This window comes from Salvelinus alpinus, chromosome 6, assembly GCF_045679555.1.
Source record: "Salvelinus alpinus chromosome 6, SLU_Salpinus.1, whole genome shotgun sequence".
NCBI classification, from domain to species: domain Eukaryota; kingdom Metazoa; phylum Chordata; class Actinopteri; order Salmoniformes; family Salmonidae; genus Salvelinus; species Salvelinus alpinus.
The window spans coordinates 42,517,036-42,536,692 of NC_092091.1; the positions used below are offsets into that span (position 1 = coordinate 42,517,036).

Sequence of the window (19,657 nt, forward strand, 5' to 3'; positions counted from 1 at the left end):
TAATACATGGTAGTGGTGTTAGTCTAACTGGCATATAGTAGACAGGAATAATAATGAATATTTTGACCATATTATTCTGAAGGGATGCATGCTTATGGACTAATGTTTACCCTGAGGTGATGGTTATTTATCACATTATTCTATAATATTCATCATATTCCCTTGAAATTCCCCTTTCAAATCTTCTTCCAAAAACTACCTGGGTGATAGCTATTGTAGCTATTATTGTCGGATGAAGCATAAACCGAAGGATTACATTGATGTGTTGCATCACCCAAAACAAAGATCGGGGAAGAAGAAGCAAGGACACCAGCTTCCAGGCTCTGTTGTACTGTTCTCTGCAAGATATCAAGAGACAACCCTGCCTGGAATTGAAAAATGAACCTCGCACTATGGAGGTGGGTGGCTGATTGATTATATTTGAGTACACAATTCCTTGCTTTCACCAAAGTACAATTTCAGTCCTGAGCAACCTGAACAACCCATTTAAAATCTGTCCATCCCAGACCCAGTTGTGTCGCTGGATCTGAAAGTAAATAGACAGACAGGGCGTATATCAGGGTCTCAATGCCTGGCATGGATGGACAGTCCCAGCTGGTCTGATTTAAAGTGAGGACAGAGGGTTCTGTCCCAACTCCTCTCTCAAAGAGCCACTGAAGTCGGTCAGATAGATTTCCCATCCGCGTTGAAGTCCTGAAACTAGTTTCTCTCACCATAGTAACTGGCCAAAAGCACAGTGTAGACCACAATTCAAAGGAGAGGGAAGAAGTTCCTACAGCCTAAAGTATGAAGCGTATCTCTTCAATCCCATATGATCTCCGTAGACTAATTCTTCAGATTAGAAACATATTTATTTGATCAAACAGGTGTTTTATTAAACTTGCAACTGACAGAAATCATTCTGAACAGTGCATCCTCTCACAGTGTACGCACGCACAAACACAAACACCCACACACCCACACACACACACCCACACACACACACACACACACACAGAGAGAGACCTAACTAAACATGATAAATATCAGATCACATGACAAATGTACATAATAGGTAATATGCATATCAGAGTAAATAAGTATCCTATCTCTACCTGGTCCTCTGTGAGGCATTAGAGGCATTAGATACTACATGTGGATAATAATAATTGGTCTAGGACAATTCATCTCTAATTCCTTGGGTGATTCAGTGTGAGAGGCACACAGCCAAAGCAGGGGTAGGTGTCTGTTCTCAGCAGGTTGTTTGTTCCCTGACAGAGATGACAGTCTGCTTTATCAGTGAAACACAGTGTGACGCCTGGAGCCTAGTCCTTGTGTAACAAAAGACTGTTTCGCATGTAAGGACACAAAACAATTTTTCCACCTTTTCACAAAATCTTCTAAATGTTTTCCTTTGTCTTACAGTAAGCAGATGTGGTTGCATTGTAAAGTTTGACTTTGACAGATCTTTGTCAGGTAACGTGTCTCTCTCTGTGTGTGTGTGTGTGTGTGTGTGTGTGTGTGTGTGTGTGTGTGTGTGTGTGTGTGTGTGTGTGTGTGTGTGTGTGTGTGTGTGTGTGTGTGTGTGTGTGTGTGTGTGTGTGTGTGTGTGTGTGTGTGTGTGGGTGGGTGTTTCAAGATTCTACGTTTATTCACGACATGCACAGGGTACAACAGGTGTAAAACAGTACAGTGAAATTCTTACTTGAGAGCTCTTGCAGTGATAATAATAATAAAACATACAATTTTAAAAAACACACAGAGGACGCACAATATAAGTTGAAGAAACATGAGAATACAAGTATATACGGGTCAGTGCCAGTACCTTATTCAATGTGCAGGGGTACTGGAGTCGTTGAGGTTTTATACATACAAAGTGACTGGTAGTAGGATATACATTGCCTTCGGAAAGTATTCACACCCCTTGACTTTTCCCACATTTTGTTGTGTTACAGCCTGAAGTTAACATTTATTAAATGGAGATGTCGTGTCACTGGCCTACACACAATACCACATGATGTCCAAGTATAATGATGTTTTTATACATTTTTTCTAATTCATTCATTATTAATGCTTACCAAGACGATATTGAATGTTCCTGAGTGGCCTAGTTACAGTTTTGACTTAAATCGGCTTAAAAATCTATGGCAAGACTCGCAAATGGCTGTCTAGCAATGATCAATAACCAACTTGACAGAGCTTAACGAATTTAAAAAAGAATAATGTACAAATATTGTACACTTTAGGTGTGCAAATCTCTGTAATTGCTGCCAAAGGTGATTCTAACATGTATCCTGTCGGGCTGTATCACCGCTTGGTACGGCAACTGCACTGCCTTCAACCGCAGGGCTCTCCAGAAGGTGGTGCGGTCTGCACAACGCATCACCGGGGGCAAACTACCTGCCCTCTAGGACACCTATAGCACCCGATGTCACAGGAAGGCCAAAAAGATCATTAAGGTGCATCAAAGCTGGGACCGAGAGACTGAAGAACAGCTTCTATCTCAAGGCCATCAGTGTTAAATTGCCATCACTAGCCGGCTTCCACTCGGTTACGCAACCTTGCACCTTAGAGGCTGCTGCCCTATATACATAGACTTGGAATCACTGGCCACTTTAATAATGGAACACTAGTCACTTTAATAATGTTTACATACTGCTTTACTCATCTAATATGTATATACTGTATTCTATTCTACTGTATTTTAGTCAATGCCACTCCGACATTGCTCGATCTAATATTTATATATTTCTTAATTCTGTTCTTTTACTTTTAGATTTGTGTGTATTGTTGTGAATTGTTAGATACCACTGCACTGTTGGAGCTAGGAACACAAGCATTTCGCTACACCCGCAATAACATCTGCTAAATATATGTATGTGACCAATAAAATTTGATTTAATTTCATTTAGAATTTCACCTTGTTCCTATATTGTCCTTTTGTCTGTTTGATGACACTGTGGAGGTTGTAGCGGGACTTCTTGTAAGTGTTCGTGTCAGCCGTAGCCTTGGGGTTGGATGCGATAGCTCAGTGTGCGGTAACTTTCTGGAGGACCGAGTTTTGAAATCAGTGGAAATAGAGTATGATAGCTAAGGAGATGGAGAAAACACCTATCTCCGGATTACATCTTCAAACTAAGGGCAACCATGGCATCCGTGGCAAGGAGAAGCTTCCATTAATGATGTATATGGGTAAGATAGTCTAGCTAGCTACATTTTCAGATATGACACGTTTCTAATTTTGACAGTAAGTAATTTTCATTTCAAGTTAAAGTGTGCTGTTAGCTAGCTAGCTAACGTTAGCTGGCTGGCTCACTAGCTAACATTGCATGCATGATCTTATTATTCGTATCTCAGAGCCATTTGCGTTGCTAGTTATAGCCTAATGTTAGCTAGCTAACAGTGAACTTGGTTGGTTAGCTACCTGTAGATTTATGAAGGCTACTAACACCATGAGTTGGGATTATGGTTCATTGTTTACCTAGCTAGCTACATGGCTTAACAAAAGACTCCACTATGCAAGTAACCATTTCAATAGAATGTCACTGCGACAACTGATAGACGTAGCTCTTAACCTCTCTGGGATAGCGGGACGCTAGCGTCCCAACAGCCTGTTAAAATGTAGAGCGGCAGATTAAAAAAAAATCTATAAAATCAAACTTTATTAAATTACACATATAAGATACCAAATTAAAGCTACACTCGTTGTGAATCCAGCCAACATGTCAGATTTCAAAAAGGCTTTTCGGCGAAAGCATAAGATGCTATTATCTGATGATAGTACAGAAGCTACACTCTCTTTTTTGACAATTTCAACCATGCCGGCGCTACTCAAAACGCAGAAATAAAATATAAAACATGCATTACCTTTGACGAGATTCTTTTGTTGGCACTCCAATATGTCCCATAAACATCACAAATGGTCCTTTAGTTCGATTAATTCCGTCCATATATATCGAAATTGTCCATTTATTTGGCGCCGTTGTACCAGGAAAAACAGCGTTCAATTTGCGCAAAATCACGACAAAATATCTAAAAAATTACCTCTAAACTTTGCCAAAACATTTCAAAGTACTTTTGTAATACAACTTAATCGATCAAATTGAAGACTGGTCAATCTGTTTTCAATACAGGATATCAACAAACTCACGGTACTTTTCAAGTCTTGCTCAACTCTCAAACATAAACAAACGACGTCACTCCACTTCCGGGTCAATATCTTTCTCTGTTAACTAAGGAAAAACCTTAACCTTTTTCCATACAATGGCGACATCCAGTGGAAGCAGTAGGAACTACGTGTATACTGATTAGAATTCTGGTTTGCCCATAACAAACCATTGAACATACAGGAACTTAAAAAGAAAAAAGTTAGTCCTCAGGGTTTTGACTGCTATATAAGTTCTGTTATACTTACAGATATGATTCAAACAGTTTTAGAAACCTCAGAGTGTTTCCTATCCAAATCTACTAATAATATGCATATCTTATATTCTGGGGATGAGTAGCACGAAGTTGAAATTGCGCACGCTATTTTTCCCTAAGTGAAAACTCTGCACCCTATCCTCAAGAAGTTTAACCAGTTCTGCTAGGGTGAGTAAAATGGTCAGTTAGCTGTTCTCTCAGTTGTGTCTGGAAGTAGCTAGCAAGCTAGCCAACATTAACCAATTAGCTTGGGTGCTTGACTGCTGTTGTTAGAACAGAACACACAGATCAACCCTTAAAGAGATGAGTGGGGCGAAAGCTTAAGAGGGTGTGAACGATGCTGAATGGTGTAGACAAAGAAGAGCTCTCCAGTAGGTACCAAATGATTCAAAGGCCATTTTCTCAAAAGTGAGGTAACAAGTTAATAAACTTTCAAAGCAGAATTACTTTCCCATTGTTCCTCAAATGCAGTGTATGATATACCATTTTGTAGCTCTGTGTCTCTTTTATCCAATGTAAAAAACACCATTTAAAATTTTAAGACCGAATCAAGGCTTGCCATAGCAAAGGGGTTGAATACTTATTGACTTAAGACATTTCAGCTTTTCATTTTGTATTCATTTGTACACATTTCTGAAAACATGAATCCACTTTGACATTATGGGGTATTGTGTGTAGACCAGGGACACAATATCTCAATTTAATGCATTTTAAATTCAGGCTGTAACACAACAAAATGTGTAAAAAGGCACTGTATCTACTGTATGTCATCAAGGGGCAGGAAGAAACTAAAGGCAGACAAAGCCTGCAACTCCAATACTTGTCTACACTACCACCATTATTCCACACAGTACTCACTGAGATATTTACCAATGTGGGGTGGGTTTCCCAAAAACATAAAGATCCTTTTTAGCATCAAGATCATCGTTAGTCCATCATACCATTTAATCATTTTAGGGTCAATTCTTATCCGAGTTAAGCTCGTAAATGGAACATAATTCCCTTTTTATTCCCTTTTCTCTCTACACGTATTCTGACCTTGAATATAACAATGAGAATAGCATGCTATACACCGGCTGTTCTTTTGGGGTGGAGATTAAGGTGTGTCTACAAATATGTCTACATATTCTGGCCTGGACTTAATTCCCTCATGATTCTATCACCTTTACGTGCGAGGAAACGATGAATAAATTTCATACCCTGATCTGTTTCACCTGTCTTGTTCTTGTCTCCACACCCCACCAGGTGTCTCCCATTTTTTCCCATTATCCCCTCTGTACTTATACCTGCGTTTTCTGTTTGTCTGTTGCCAGTTTATCTTGCCTTGTCAGGTCATTCCAGCCTGTTTCCCGTTTTTTCTGTATCTCAAGTTTTGTTTTCTAGTCTTCCCTGGTCTGACCATTATGCCTGCCCTGACCCTGAGCCTGCCTGCCGTTCTGTCCCTGATTGACTCTGACTTGGTTTACTGACCTCTGCCTGCCCTTAACCTGCCATTTGCCTGCCCCCTGTTTTAAAATAAATTTCTGACATTATAACTGTCTGCCTCCTGTGTCTACATCTGGGTCTTATCCTGAGTCGTGATAGTACAAACTGGCCATACTGACCCGGCAGACTGGGACCAGCTCTGCGACGCTGTCTCCTCCCAAGAAGCCACCATTGGAAGACACAAGGAGCTACTTCAAAAGCTTATGGAAGCACTCCAGATCTTAGCGGAACGCCAATACCATGCGTTCCGAGGGCACACAGTGTGTTGTGAAATCTGTTAATGTATTGTAATGTTTTAAAAATTGTACAAACTGCTAATGGGGATCCAAAATAAAAACAAACACATTGATCCCTAATATTCTGAACCGTTTTCTCCATATATTCTAGGAACACCAAATTTAAAGGTATGGCTTTAGGGCTCCAGAGTGCCGCAGCGGTCTAAGTTACTGCATCTCAGTGCTAGAGGAACCAGGTCCCTGCGGAACCTGGTTCAATTCCAGGCTGTATCACAAACAGCTGTGATTGGGAGTGCCATAGGGTCGGTGCACAATTGGCCCAGAGTCGTTAGGGTTTGGCCGGGGCAGGCCAATTGGCCCAGCGTCGTCATTGTAAATAAGAATTTGTTTGTTACTGACTTGCCTAGTTTAATAAAGGTAAAATATAAAAAGTAGATACAGTAAATGTACTGGAAACTCTATGGAACGAAAACTCCACGTGAAAATCTGTAGGCCAGCAAATGGGAGGGGTTTCAGCAGTTGAATTAAATTTTTTCAGCACGCACAAAGGAACCACGCCTGCAAAGCCTGTTACCCACCTCGATAAGGTAAGTCTGAATACCAACTACTGAGAATTGCGTAGGAAAGGTGTACGTTTGTCTGAATTAGGTCCCACGTGCATAGTAAAACAAATAAACACTTGAAACAAATAATAACACTATAAGACAATTCAACATGGTATGCTTGTGTAGCCTGCAGTGTATAGTTCACTCTCAATAGGCTACACACAATCACATTGGATAAGATCATGGTTTGGATTTGATTTGACCTAGGAGGGAGACAGCTGTCAAAGAGCATGTGTGAGACAGTACTGTAGGCTACATTACCAGCCAGGTCACCTGTGATTACAAACTTAGATTATTGGATGTCCATCCATGTCTGAGTATGTTGGGAGATGACGTGGAAACCGCCCACTAACCGCCCACTAGGGGCACCAGTGAGTGTTGAGAAACATGGATGAACATCTAATTCTGATGTGAGAATGTCAGAGCTTGTTGACATTACAGTATGCTAGAATGGGTGTCAGGATTATCCTTGCATCCATAATAAGGGGGTGACATCATTCTCCTCTCACCAGGTATCATCCCACTGCATGTAAGAATGATCTCATCCTCCCAGGAGAGTGGTCACATGGTGCACTGCATGCGGATTAATAATTAATTAACAGATTCCTCCATTTGAAGTGCTGAGCAGACAGCCATAGCCTATTTTAGGCTTGAATATTGTCCTGGTATTTTACAAATGTTCCATCCCGACAATAAATCACATTTCTCCTGGGAAACCCGGTATTTCCCACCAAAAAGTGTCATTCTGAAGCATATAAAGGATATAAATACGTCAGGATTTGATTAGAGCTTTGATGGGCATGAAAATTCAAGCCTGATGCTACCTGAGCCTGATGAGCCATAAGTTAAAGACATTTTATGAGCCATAAGTTAAAGACATTTTATGAGCCCTACGTTAAAGACATTTTATGAGCCATAAGTTAAAGACATTTTACGAGCCATAAGTTAAAGACATTTTATGAGCCATAAGTTAAAGACATTTTATGAGCCATAAGTTAAAGACATTTTATGATCCATAAGTTAAAGACATATTATGAGCCCTACGTTAAAGACATTTTATGATCCCAAGGCCAAAAAAGCCCAACTGATTGTGCTGTTCGTTATCCAATAAATAGCCTATGATACTGTTAGGAATTGTGTTAATAAATAGTTAAAACAAATTCTAGCTTTAGATAAAACTATAACTAATTGAACTCTGCACGCCTGGTGAAAAGAGATTTGTGTTGTGGGTTATAAAGTAAGCAGAAAGGGTCATTAAACTATGGTTGAACTGACCCAACTTAGCCCTGAGATGTTTAGATAAGGCTGTGGGTAACTTTTTAGGTCTTCCATTATCTTGAGTTGTCTGCTAAAGTGGTAATAAATTATAGTGAGCCTTCAGGATAATTGATTATATTGTGTGTCGTGTGTGTGTGCTGTGAAGTTGGAATGAACTTTTGAACCTGTTTTCTATTTGTCAGGACAATGAGACTTATTCTGTAACCTATGACGTCATATCTTGTATATAAACCTGTGTTTATGATCAAATGGCAGCGTGCTCCGAGAATAAACACTATTATCTAATTTTAATAAGACTGTATCCTGTCTATTTTATGTTAATAAGTATCTTACAAATTCTTATAAATAGACAGATTGAATTTAATTAATGAGTAGAGGAATTATTTAATTCCACTAACAGATACACAGTAGGCTATATGCTACCGCACATTCCTCGCAACAGGAAAACATAAAAGCCCACAGATGTAACTACGCTCTCTTGGTTAAATAAATGAAACAAGCTCCCGTAGGCACATTTTATGGACTGAATGATTTGGACTGCAATTACTCACCTTGTTCAAAACACAAAGCTGGGAGAGAACCTGTGTTGCTGGTGCAGGATATGCAGCCTACAAAGTTCATATGCTAGTGAATTTTATAAACATTTTGAAATATAAACATTTTGAAATATTTACATTTTTATACTTAGTAGGCTGCCGCATATACTGTCATAATATTTCCCCTAATGTTGTGCGATATGCATATTAGCCTCATTTCTCTATTGTTGCTTCATCCCTTCCTCGCTTTCAGCAGTTAGATGAAGTACGTTTTGCTGCCCTTACACTAAATCCTGACACTCAACAGTAACCAGGATTCACCTGACCAGGTGATGTTTTTCCACTACTCAATTGTAAAAGTGTTGGTGATCATGTACCCCCATGGAGCCACTTCTTGTTTTGAGCATAAACCAGTTTGGTCATCTGACGCAATAGTCCATCCACGACAAGGATCAACAAGTTGTGCATTCCAAGATGTCATTCTCACACATTTGACATTTTAGTCATTTAGCACACATACAGTAGTGAGTGCAAACATTTTCATACTTTCTTCATATTGGTTTCCCATGGGAATTGAACCCACAACCTTAGCATTGCAAGCACCATGCTCTACACAGGACACTAGGGACAACCCGCTGTTGTACTGCGCTGTTATTTGTCTGTTTGTGGCCCGCCTGTTAGCTTGCACAATTCTTGCCATTCTCCTTCGACCTCTCATCAACAAGCTGTTTTCCTCCCACAGGACTGCAGCTGACTGAATGTTTTTTGTTTGTCGCACCGTTCTTGGTAAACCCTAGACACTGTCATGTGTGAAAAGCCCAGGAGGGCGGTCGTTTTCTGAGGTACTGGATCCTAAATCACTAGTTTTGCAAATTCTAACGTTCTATCGAACAGTAAATTAATGCCTCGACACTTGCCTGTCTGCTTTACATAGCAAGCCAAAGCCACGTGACTCACTGTCTGTAGGAGCTATCCATTTTTGTGAACGGGGAGATGTACCTAATAAACTGTCCGGTAAGTGTAGGTGCGTCCCAATAATGTATCCTTTCTCCTGAAGTGGGAGGAAGGAGAGATTATTGTACAGTAGCCTATGAGGCCCAGACTGGTGTTGGAGAGGTAAACTCAGTTTAGCAGTGTCATGACTGCAAACATGGACAGAAACATAAATTCCTTGACATACTATTGATTAATAACCTCTACAAGTCTAAGCATGGGGGGGTCTACTAAGCTAACGTATGGAATTATTTTAAAATACCATGGATCATTAAGCTATTTGATTATTAATTTTAGGACCCCTGTATGTATAAAAAAGACAGTTGAAGTCGGAAGTTTACATACAGTTAGGTTGGAGTCATTAAAACTCGTTTTTCAACCACTCCACAAATTATTTTGAACTAACTACAGTTTTGGCAAGTCAGTTAGGACATCTACCTAATGCATGACACAAGCAATTTTTCCAACAATTGTTTACAGACAGATTATTTCACTGTATCACAATTCCAGTGGGTCAGAAGTTTACATACACTAAGTTGACTGTGCCTTTAAACAGCTTGGAAAATTCCAGAAAATGATGTCATGGCTTTACAAGCTTCTGATAGGTTAATTGACATAATATGAGTCAATTGGAGGTGTACCTGTGGATGTATTTTAAGGCTTCCCTTCAAACTCAGTGACTCTTTGCTTGACATCATGGGAAAATCTAAAGAAATCAGCCAAGACCTGAGATTTTTTTTTCTTTCTTTCCAAATGCCTGAAGGTACCACGTTCATCTGTACAAACAATAGTACGCATGTACAAACACCATGGGACCACACAGCCGTCATACCACTCAGGAAGGAGACGCGTTCTGTCCCCTAGAGATGAACGTACTTTGGTGCGAAAAGTGCAACTCAATCCCAGAACAACCGCAAAGGACCTTGTGAAGATGCTGGAGGAAACAGGTACAAAAGTATCTATATCCACAGTAAAACGAGTCCTATATCAACATAACCTGAAAGGCCGCTCAGCAAGGAAGAAGCCACTGCTCCAAAACCGCCATTAAAAAGCCAGACTATGGTTTGCAACTGCACATGGGGACAGATATCGTACTTTTTGGAGAAATGTCCTCTGGTCTGATGAAACAAAAATAGAACTGTTTGGCCATAATGACCATCGTTATGCTTGGAGGAAAAAGGTGGAGGCTTGCAAGTCGAAGAACACCATCCCAACCGTGAAGCACGGGGGTGGCAGCATCAAGTTGTGGGGGTGCTTTGCTGCAGGAGAGACTGGTGCACTTCACAAAATAGATGGCATCAGGAAAGAAAATGATGTGGATATATTGAAGCAACATCTCAAGACATCAGTCAGGAAGTTAAAGCTTGTTCGCAAACGGGTCTTCCAAATGGACAATGACTCCAAGCATACTTCCAAAGTTGTGGCAAAATGGCTTAAGGACAACTAAGTCAAGATATTGGAGTGGCCATCACAAAGCCCTGACCTCAATCCTATAGAAAATTTGTGGGCAGAACTGAAAAAGCGTGTGCGAGCAAGGAGGCCTACAAAGCTGACTCAGTTACACCAGCTCTGTCAGGAGGAATGGGCCAAAATTCACCCAACTTATTGTGGGAAGCTTGTGGAAGGCTACCCGAAACATTTGACCCAAGTTAAACCATTTAAAGGCAATGCTACTAAATACTAATTGACTGAATGTAAACTTCGAACCCACTGGGAATGTGATGAAAGAAATTAAAGCTGAAATAAATCATTCTCTCTACTTTTATTCTGACATTTCACATTCTTAAAATCGACAAATTGAGGCTGTTCTGATGGCAAAAGGGGGGGGGGGGGGGGTGCAACTAAATATTAGGAAGGTTTTCTTAATATTTTGTACTCTCAGTGATATTCACCCTATCCAGTTCCTGTTATCGGGTTGTTGAATTTTGCATCCCTCAACCACCCCTGCCTTCTCCCTTCTTTGATCTTCTTTACAGTGTTTTTCCAGGATCCATAACGGGGATTAACTTTACACCGAAAAGCAGAGACCACAAGGACTCCCACCCCAACACTCAGTCTTCATCTCCCCCTCCCGATCCTGCAACGACCAAGCAACAAACATCCCAAACCATCAAGCTCTTTCAACCATCCTGAAGCATCAAGCTGCCTCAACCATCCTGAACCGTCATGCTTCTTCAATCATCCAGTCTGCCTCTCTATCCTGCACCACCACCTCTGACGACTCCTATCAAGACTCTTCCAATCTACAACCACCTAACTGTCATCCAACATCATTGCAAGCTCAAGCTCATTCTGCATAACGTCATTCTGCATTCATACCTTGTAACCTTCCCCGCATTAAGCTATCTCAAAAATGTTGAAGGTGTGGTCTATACCTAGTGAAGTAGTAGTAGTAGTAGTAGTAGTAGTAGTAGGCACGTGTGTGTGTGTGTCTTTAGTCTCAACGTCAACAGTGAAGAGGCGACTCCGGGATGCTGGCCTTCTAGGCAGAGTTCCTCTGTCCAGTGTCTGTGTTCTTTTGCCCATCTTAATCTTTTATTGGCTAGTCTGAGATATGGCTTTTTCTTTGCAATTCTGCCTAGAAGGCCAGCATCCCGGAGTCGCCTCTTCACTGTTGATATTGAGACTGGTGTTTTGCGGGCACTATTTAATGAAGCTGCCAGTTGGGGACTTCTGAGGCATCTGTTTCTCAAACTAGACCCTCTAATGTACTTGTCCTCTTGCTCAGTTAATAGTAGTAGGCATAGTAGTAGTAGTGAAAATCACATTTTATTTGTCAAATGCTTCGTAAACAACAGGTGTTGGCTGACAGTGAAATGTATACTTACTGGCCCTTCTCAACAATTCAGAGAGATTTTTTTTTAAATAGAATAAAAAATAGTAGTAGTACTGCTAAAAGTCTTTCCATCCTGTGCATAGCTTGGAGATGAAGTGTCTGGTGCACAAGACTACTCTAGCAAGGGCTTTACAACTTTCCCAATATTCTAACTAGTGCTCTAACCTGAATGAATGAATAAGTAGTTGAAACACATAACAGTAACAGTTGTTTATTACATTGGAGAGTTCAGGGAAGGCACTTTAATTATGGCATGGCTGAGATAAACACTGCTGTCTGACTCAGAGGAAGTAGCAGACAAGAAAAACAGCTCTCATACAAAAGCAATTTAACCAAAACATCTCCCGGAACTAAACAACTTAAAGCATGGAGGCTTAAAAGTCCTGTATTTAATTGCAATGCGTTTGTTCCCGATTACAATCCCGTAAGACTTTTTGGATATTGGTTTAAATTTACATTTCAAAAGAACATGACACCCTGTTTAGCCTAATCTTTCCTCTGAAGTATGAATACATAATGTACTCGAGCACAATGCAATACATGTAAGCCTATACATACAGTATGTCCTAAAATACTAGGCTAAATTACTGAGAATTTGGGGTGTTCCTGCATGTGGGCATTCCTGCATCTGCTGGAACCCCTCTTTATACTTCTATTTGTCCATTTTTAAGGTAGTACTCCGGTGCACAGGCGGGAGGCGGGGGCACTCATGGACAGTATGTGGCGGCAATGCACCATAACGTTGGACGCCAACCACTGATAAACCCAACAGAAAAAGAAGGACACTGTGCACTAGCCAGCTACAACTCCGGTACACAGCAGGCAGGAGTGACACCGGTAGCTAGCTTGCTAGGACACCGGTAGACAGCGTCCTTCAACCCTGCCTGTCGGGCACTGCTTTCCCGCAGTTCTGTTAACGATGGCAAGGGAAGGTGGGAGCGATGGACTCTGTGTGCTAGCTAGCTAGGTAGGACTCCGGTAAACAGCAGGCAGGAGGTGGGGGTGACACCAGTAGCTAACGTAAACTCGTACATCGCCTTGGTCCGTACAATTGCCCTTATTTTAGCGCCCCAAAAATGTAATACTTCCAGATCAACTGTAATGTCAATACCATTGTAAAGCACAATTTCTCCCCTTTCCAACAAAATCAATTACATGACCTAAACACTGCCCATTTCTGCATAATTCAAGCAGAGCCCCGTCGGGTCTTTTTTAAAATGGCGGGTGGGGAAGCGAAACTAATGCGTGATAGTGAGAAGGACAGATGTCGTGTGGGAAAATTGCTTTTTTCACTCGATCTGTCCAACTTATCACCCTATCGCCTCTAAAATGTAAATAAAACACTATAAAGAGTTTATATAATGCGTCATTACATACCTATTTGAAGGTTTGTGTCGAATTTGAATCTGGTTTTTAGGGCGGTGCTAAAGTGATCTTAGAAGCTAACAGCGGCTTTGAGAATGATGATCGCATGCAATGATGACGAAAAAAATTACTAGGTATCCCCCCTTACCCCCGTCACTGTCCATTTCTTGTTTTTAAACGATGAGAGAAGTGCTACACCTGGTGGAGAGAGATTGTAAGACAGAAATAGTTGCTTTATGCGTGCTGTACGTTACGACATGACACGTCAAGATGTAATGGAGGGTCAGTTTTTTCAACTTTTCTCCAATACTATAGAGCCATTACCATGTCGATCAACGCTTGAATAGAAACCTAGTTCACACCCCCGATTTTGAAGTCAACACAGTCGCTACAGTCCCATTAGTTTTCTTTGTAGCCTCGTTTGAATGTCGCGGGTACGCACATTTGTACAGAATGGGGTGAGTTTACGTTAGCTAGCTAGGACACCGGTAGACAGTGGTAATTTCTGATTTTTTGTTTTGTTTTATAGTATGTGACATTTCAAAAATGGAGTATACTTTGTCCGGATGTCATACTCATTTCGGCCGATAATCAGATATGGGGATGTGCTACCGAAATTAACTGATAATGCTAAACAACGCACTCATGCGTGACAAATATGTTTTATAGTATGTGAATTTTCGAAAATTGAGTATGGTTTAAAGGGCCAGGAGGTTACTCATTTCGGTCTCTTCATCTAGTAGAATTCAATGCACACTTTCCACAATACATTGGAAGAGGTGGGCCCTAGTTCTCTTCAAGGAACCTAACAACAAAACTAGGCTACTTAATTGGGAAGATGCCGAATAGCGAAGCTTCTGCAGCGGTGTTCAAATGTAGGCTTAGTTTTTGTTCTCCTTAAAATGATCACGAGTATTGCATCGGAGGCTACATCTTTGAACTTCCAAAGTGGATTTCTGTTTTGTCATTGAAAAGTGTTTATTGTTCTCATGGCCTTCGTCAGAACTATTCAACTAAATACTGAACCATCTTTTGATTTCTGAATGTGTCGGCACCAAGGACTCGGGATGTGTCTACGTTTCCTGTGCAATTGCCTTTTGATTTTGAATATTTGAAAAGTTGTAATGTGTGAACTAGGCTAGTTGGTTTAATGTATATATGTTACAGCACTTTGGTTTCACTAATAAATACAGTATGTAAACAGTATCTCCGCATGTGTGGTTCCCACCATGAAGCATGGAGGAGGAAGTGTGATGATGTCAGGGTGCTTTGCTGGTGACACTGTCAGTGATTTATTTAGAATTCAAGGCACACTTAACCAGCATGGCTACCACAGCATTCTGCAGCGATACGCCATCCCATCTGGTTTCTTCTTAGTGGGACTATCATTTGTTTTTCAACAGGACAATGACCCAAAACACACCACCAGGCTGTGTAAGGGCTATTTGACCAAGAAGGAGAGTGATGGAGTGCTGCATCAGATTATCTGGCCTCCACAATTACCCAATCTCAACCCATTTGAGATGGTTTGGGATGAGTTGGACCACAGAGTGAAGGAAAAGTAGCCAACAAGTGCTCAGCATGTGTGGGAACTCCTTCAAGACTGTTGGAAAAGCATTCCAGGTGATGCTGGTTGGGAGAATGCCAAGATTGTGCAAAGCTGTCATCAAGGCAAATGATTCCATACGTGTTATTTCATAGTTTTGATGTCTTCACTATTATTCTACAATGTAGAAAATCGTTTTTTTATTTTTTATAAAACATTTATTTAGTAGCTGTGTCCAAACTTTTGGCTGGTACTGTATATATATGTTTAAGAATGGACACGGTCGGCACTATTTCATAATGTTGAACATTTGGCCGGCCCGGTTTTCTGACTGGCAGAGCTGAGGTGGTGCAAATTCACATTCAAACTCAAACGCGCATCATCAACAAGAGTGAGACTCGCTCTGACTGTCAGTCACTCAGTCAAAACAGAAAAACGGAAAGGTGGTGCCGAAAAAGTTATAGACCAAAAAAGGGCTCTGAGGACGACGATGTAAAATGTGTGAAGTTAACCGACTTATTTACTAAAAGTTCTGGTTCTACTGGTCCAAGTGACAGATCAGCTGCTGTGGTGCCATTGATGTAGGAAGAAAACAAAGACACACTCACACACATTGACACAGACCATGCAGCCTACTGCTGCCAGCTCGGCCAAATATTTTCGCTATATATTGTATGAAATATATTTCATACCTACTACAGTAGGCTAATTAGGGAAGAGGGATTCTGGGGAACATTAGGCTACTTGCAATATATTCTACTTGCAATATATATAAGTAATTAGATTGGATTTAATAACACATAGATAAAGCAATAGCCATCTACTAGACATTTATACAGTGCTTTTTACTCAACTTTATTATTATAATAATTTATTTATTTATTTTATTGTTTTATTCAAACCTGCACTGTTGGAGCTCGGAGCTTAAGGAACTGCCAGAATTTCTCTCCCTCAGCTTTCTTCTGTTCAATTCAACATTCACTAGTTTATGTGGATGCGGATAGATTTCCAGCGTTGAGCTTTGTTTGACAGTGCCGCACGCGTATGAGTATCTTTCTCCCAAGAAGTGACGGGCCTTTCAGCGAATGAAATCAACAGGAGATAGGCGGGACTTTCCAACCTTCAGTACAGTGGCTATGTAATGTAATTCGACACCAGAGTTACCTGTTACGATAGCTCGTAAACTATCTCACTGGGCTGAAGAGACGGATACAGAGGCAGTGTTCTAAAACCTTTCACCGGTAGTGTATGTAATAGTAATTAACACTTAGCATGGGGGGGGGGGGGGGTTATCTATTAGGCATTTATTCAGTATCTTTCATCTTTATCTAACAAATGTGTGTATTCATTCACAACTAGGATGTTTCTGCACAAGCAGTGTGGTGCCCTGGTCTTCTGGTATCAGTGCTGTGGGAAAGGATGCTAGGCTTAGCAGAGACAGCTCAGAGGTAAGTGCAGTTGGAGGTACAGTAGGAAGAAAACAGAGAAACACATGTAATGCCAGTTCCTTAATATGTTGGCTCTATGTAACCGCGATGAACTCTTACTGTAGGAGTGACAGACAGTGACAACAGAGAAGAACAAGGAGAACTCTTACTGTAGGAGTGACAGACAGTGACAACAGAGAAGAACAAGGAGAATCACAGACAGACAGAGAGAGACAGACTGCACAACAGGGAGGCAACAGAGGCACAGGTATAGTGGTGATTTGTATCTCCAGTGGTGCTTTAACATGTTGTATTTGTCTAAAACATAAGCTGGTTAAAAAAGGAGGACTATGTTTCACAGGTCACTGGTACAGTAAAAGTTAATAAATGCGGTACTATAGTTGCCTATGTTATGTCAGTAGCATTACTGCCTGTGTGTGTAACTATATTTTTTTGTCCCTGTCCTCCCCTGAGTGGGCCAGATGCTTAGAAGAATCTAACCATAGAGCTCTTACACAAACACAAAACTCCACCCTAGAAACCCTGGTCTCGTAGAGTAGACGTAACATAATAAACTTAAATACGGGAAATACGAGAAACTCAAATAAGTATGATACAGTATGTTAAGTTTGGTATGGTTACTTAAACAATAAAACAAAAGGAGGATGGTTGGTCGGAGTATAACATGAACGTCTAGCGTCCAAAAGGTTGCGTGTTCAAATCTCATCATGGAAAATTTTAACATTTGAGCTAATTAGCAGCTTTGCAACTACTTACTACTTTTTAGCTACTTTGCAACTACTTAGCATGTTAGCTAACCTTTCCCCTAGTCCTAATCCTTTAACGTAACCCTAACCATAACCCTTTAACTACTTAGCATGTTAGCTAACCTTTCCCCTAGTCCTAACATTAACCCTTCAACCTAACTCCTAACCTTATCCCTTTAACCTTACTCCTAACCCTAACCTTAACCCCTAGCCCAGCTAACGTTAGACACCTAGCTAACATTAGCGTTAGACACCTAGCCACCTAGATAGCATTAGCCACAACAAATTGTAATTTGTAACATATCATACTGTAAATTCGTAAGATATTGTACGAATTGCAATTCGTAACATACTGTATTGTACGAATTGCTATTCGCAACATATCATCCGAAATGTAATTACGTAACATATCATCCACAAATGAATACATACCATACATAATGTAACATAACATACTAAATGGAGCGTCTGGGATTTACGTACAGAGTAATATAAAATGCTATGAGACAAGGTAGCCCCGGCTCACCAAAGTGCTCTCCTGCTTCCAAACCCATGTGCATAATAAGAAATATTATTGACTGAATATGGACTTTAAATGAGTTTACTGTGTATGTGTCAAAAACCAAAGTTCTTTAGGATCCACAAACACAGGAAAGAGGCAGACAGTCAGTTTTACTGTTCTTTTATTGTTTATTTAACTTCTTTTTTTCCCAAGGCCGTTACAATGGATACATGTTTTTAATTTTAAAAACAGACAGGCCCGGGCACACTCGCACCACATACACACATACAGAGTCCATGGTTGAAAATGCATTTGTCATCCCGAGAGTGTAATCATGGTTCGTCTGGGTAGACGTCTGGAGAGAGGGGAGAAACCTTTGTCAGTAACGTAATCATACTGGAAACCGTAGGCTTCACTCGCACACATCAGATCGTTCAGCTCTTCATCCCGAGCAGGATCGTTCCTTTTGGCTCTTCTAGAGCAGGGTCACATTCATCTGGTTCCCCCTTCCCCAGACGCAGTGGTCGTGGTAGTGGTAGTACTGGTGGTGGTGGTGGTGGTGGTAGAGGTAGTGGTGGTGGTGGTAGAGGTAGAGGTAGTGGTAGAGGTATAGGTAGTGGTGGTAGAGGTAGTGGTAGAGGTAGAGCTAGTGGTAGTGGTAGAGGTAGTGGTAGTGGTAGAGGTAGTGGTAGAGGTAGAGGTAGTGGTAGTGTTGGTGGTAGAGGTAGTGGTAGTGGTAGTGGTAGAGGTAGTGGTAGTGGTAGAGGTGGTGGTAGTGGTAGTGGTAGTGGTAGAGGTAGTGGTAGTGGTAGTGTTGGTGGCTGAGCATGGCTGTGGCACCCGTCTTCTCCTGTTGCTGGCTTCAATCTCCTGAACATTGTCTGAGAGCTGCCTTTGTGCTGGGAAAGCTCATTAGCCCCAATGTTCCTCCGGTGAGGTGAGCGTGGCTCAGGTCCCTGATTAACACACTCATTCATTTACACAATGAAACAAACACTCAAAAGGAGGCTAACCAATTCATAATAAAGGAAGTCACTCAAATAAGTGAACGAGAAATAAACCAAAACACAGCACACAATAGGAATAAATACATATTTAAAGCACTTTAAGTAAATAAAGCAAACATGAGGGAATAAGGACTACATATAATCATAGGCAGATGTAACGCACAAACACCGAATGAAGTGTACCACTGCGGCCATGCATGACCATGCCTTGCGTTAATTATTAGTAGTTCACTGTAGCTCTATTGATTGTTATAAAGCATTAGTAGCAATATATTTTTCCTTTTAAAGGATGAGGTTCTCCAGTTGAGCTATTGGAGGAGGAACCCAACGTCCAGGAAAGAGAACAATGCAGAGAAAACAACTAGCTCTCACAGTCTCACGTCAGCATCAGACGTTCATCCATGTTTCTCAAAAACACATTTCGAAGTTCTTGCAAATGTCACATTTCTAAGTGTTTAAGGTTAACTTTAGGCATTAACTCCACATTTTTAAGGTTAGGGTTAAATTTAGGCATTAAATCCGAACTCTTAAGGTAAGGCATTAACTCCAAATGGTTAAGGTAAAGGTTAAGGTTTGGGATAGGCTTAAAACAAAAAGGACTTTTTATCGTTGGATTCAAACTTGCAACCTTTGGAATTAGGCAGATGCTTACGCCCATCTAGCATCCCTGTCC

General features: G+C 40.8%; 1 long non-coding RNA gene across 1 annotated transcript; it reads left to right on the forward strand.

Moving 5' to 3' along the window:
- Positions 1-7,864: 7,864 nt before the first annotated feature.
- On the forward strand, positions 7,865-8,299 carry LOC139577850 (uncharacterized). Its single transcript, XR_011675436.1, has 2 exons — positions 7,865-8,083; positions 8,197-8,299. It is a non-coding gene; the product is annotated as an uncharacterized lncRNA (long non-coding RNA).
- The last annotated feature ends 11,358 nt before the right edge of the window (positions 8,300-19,657 follow it).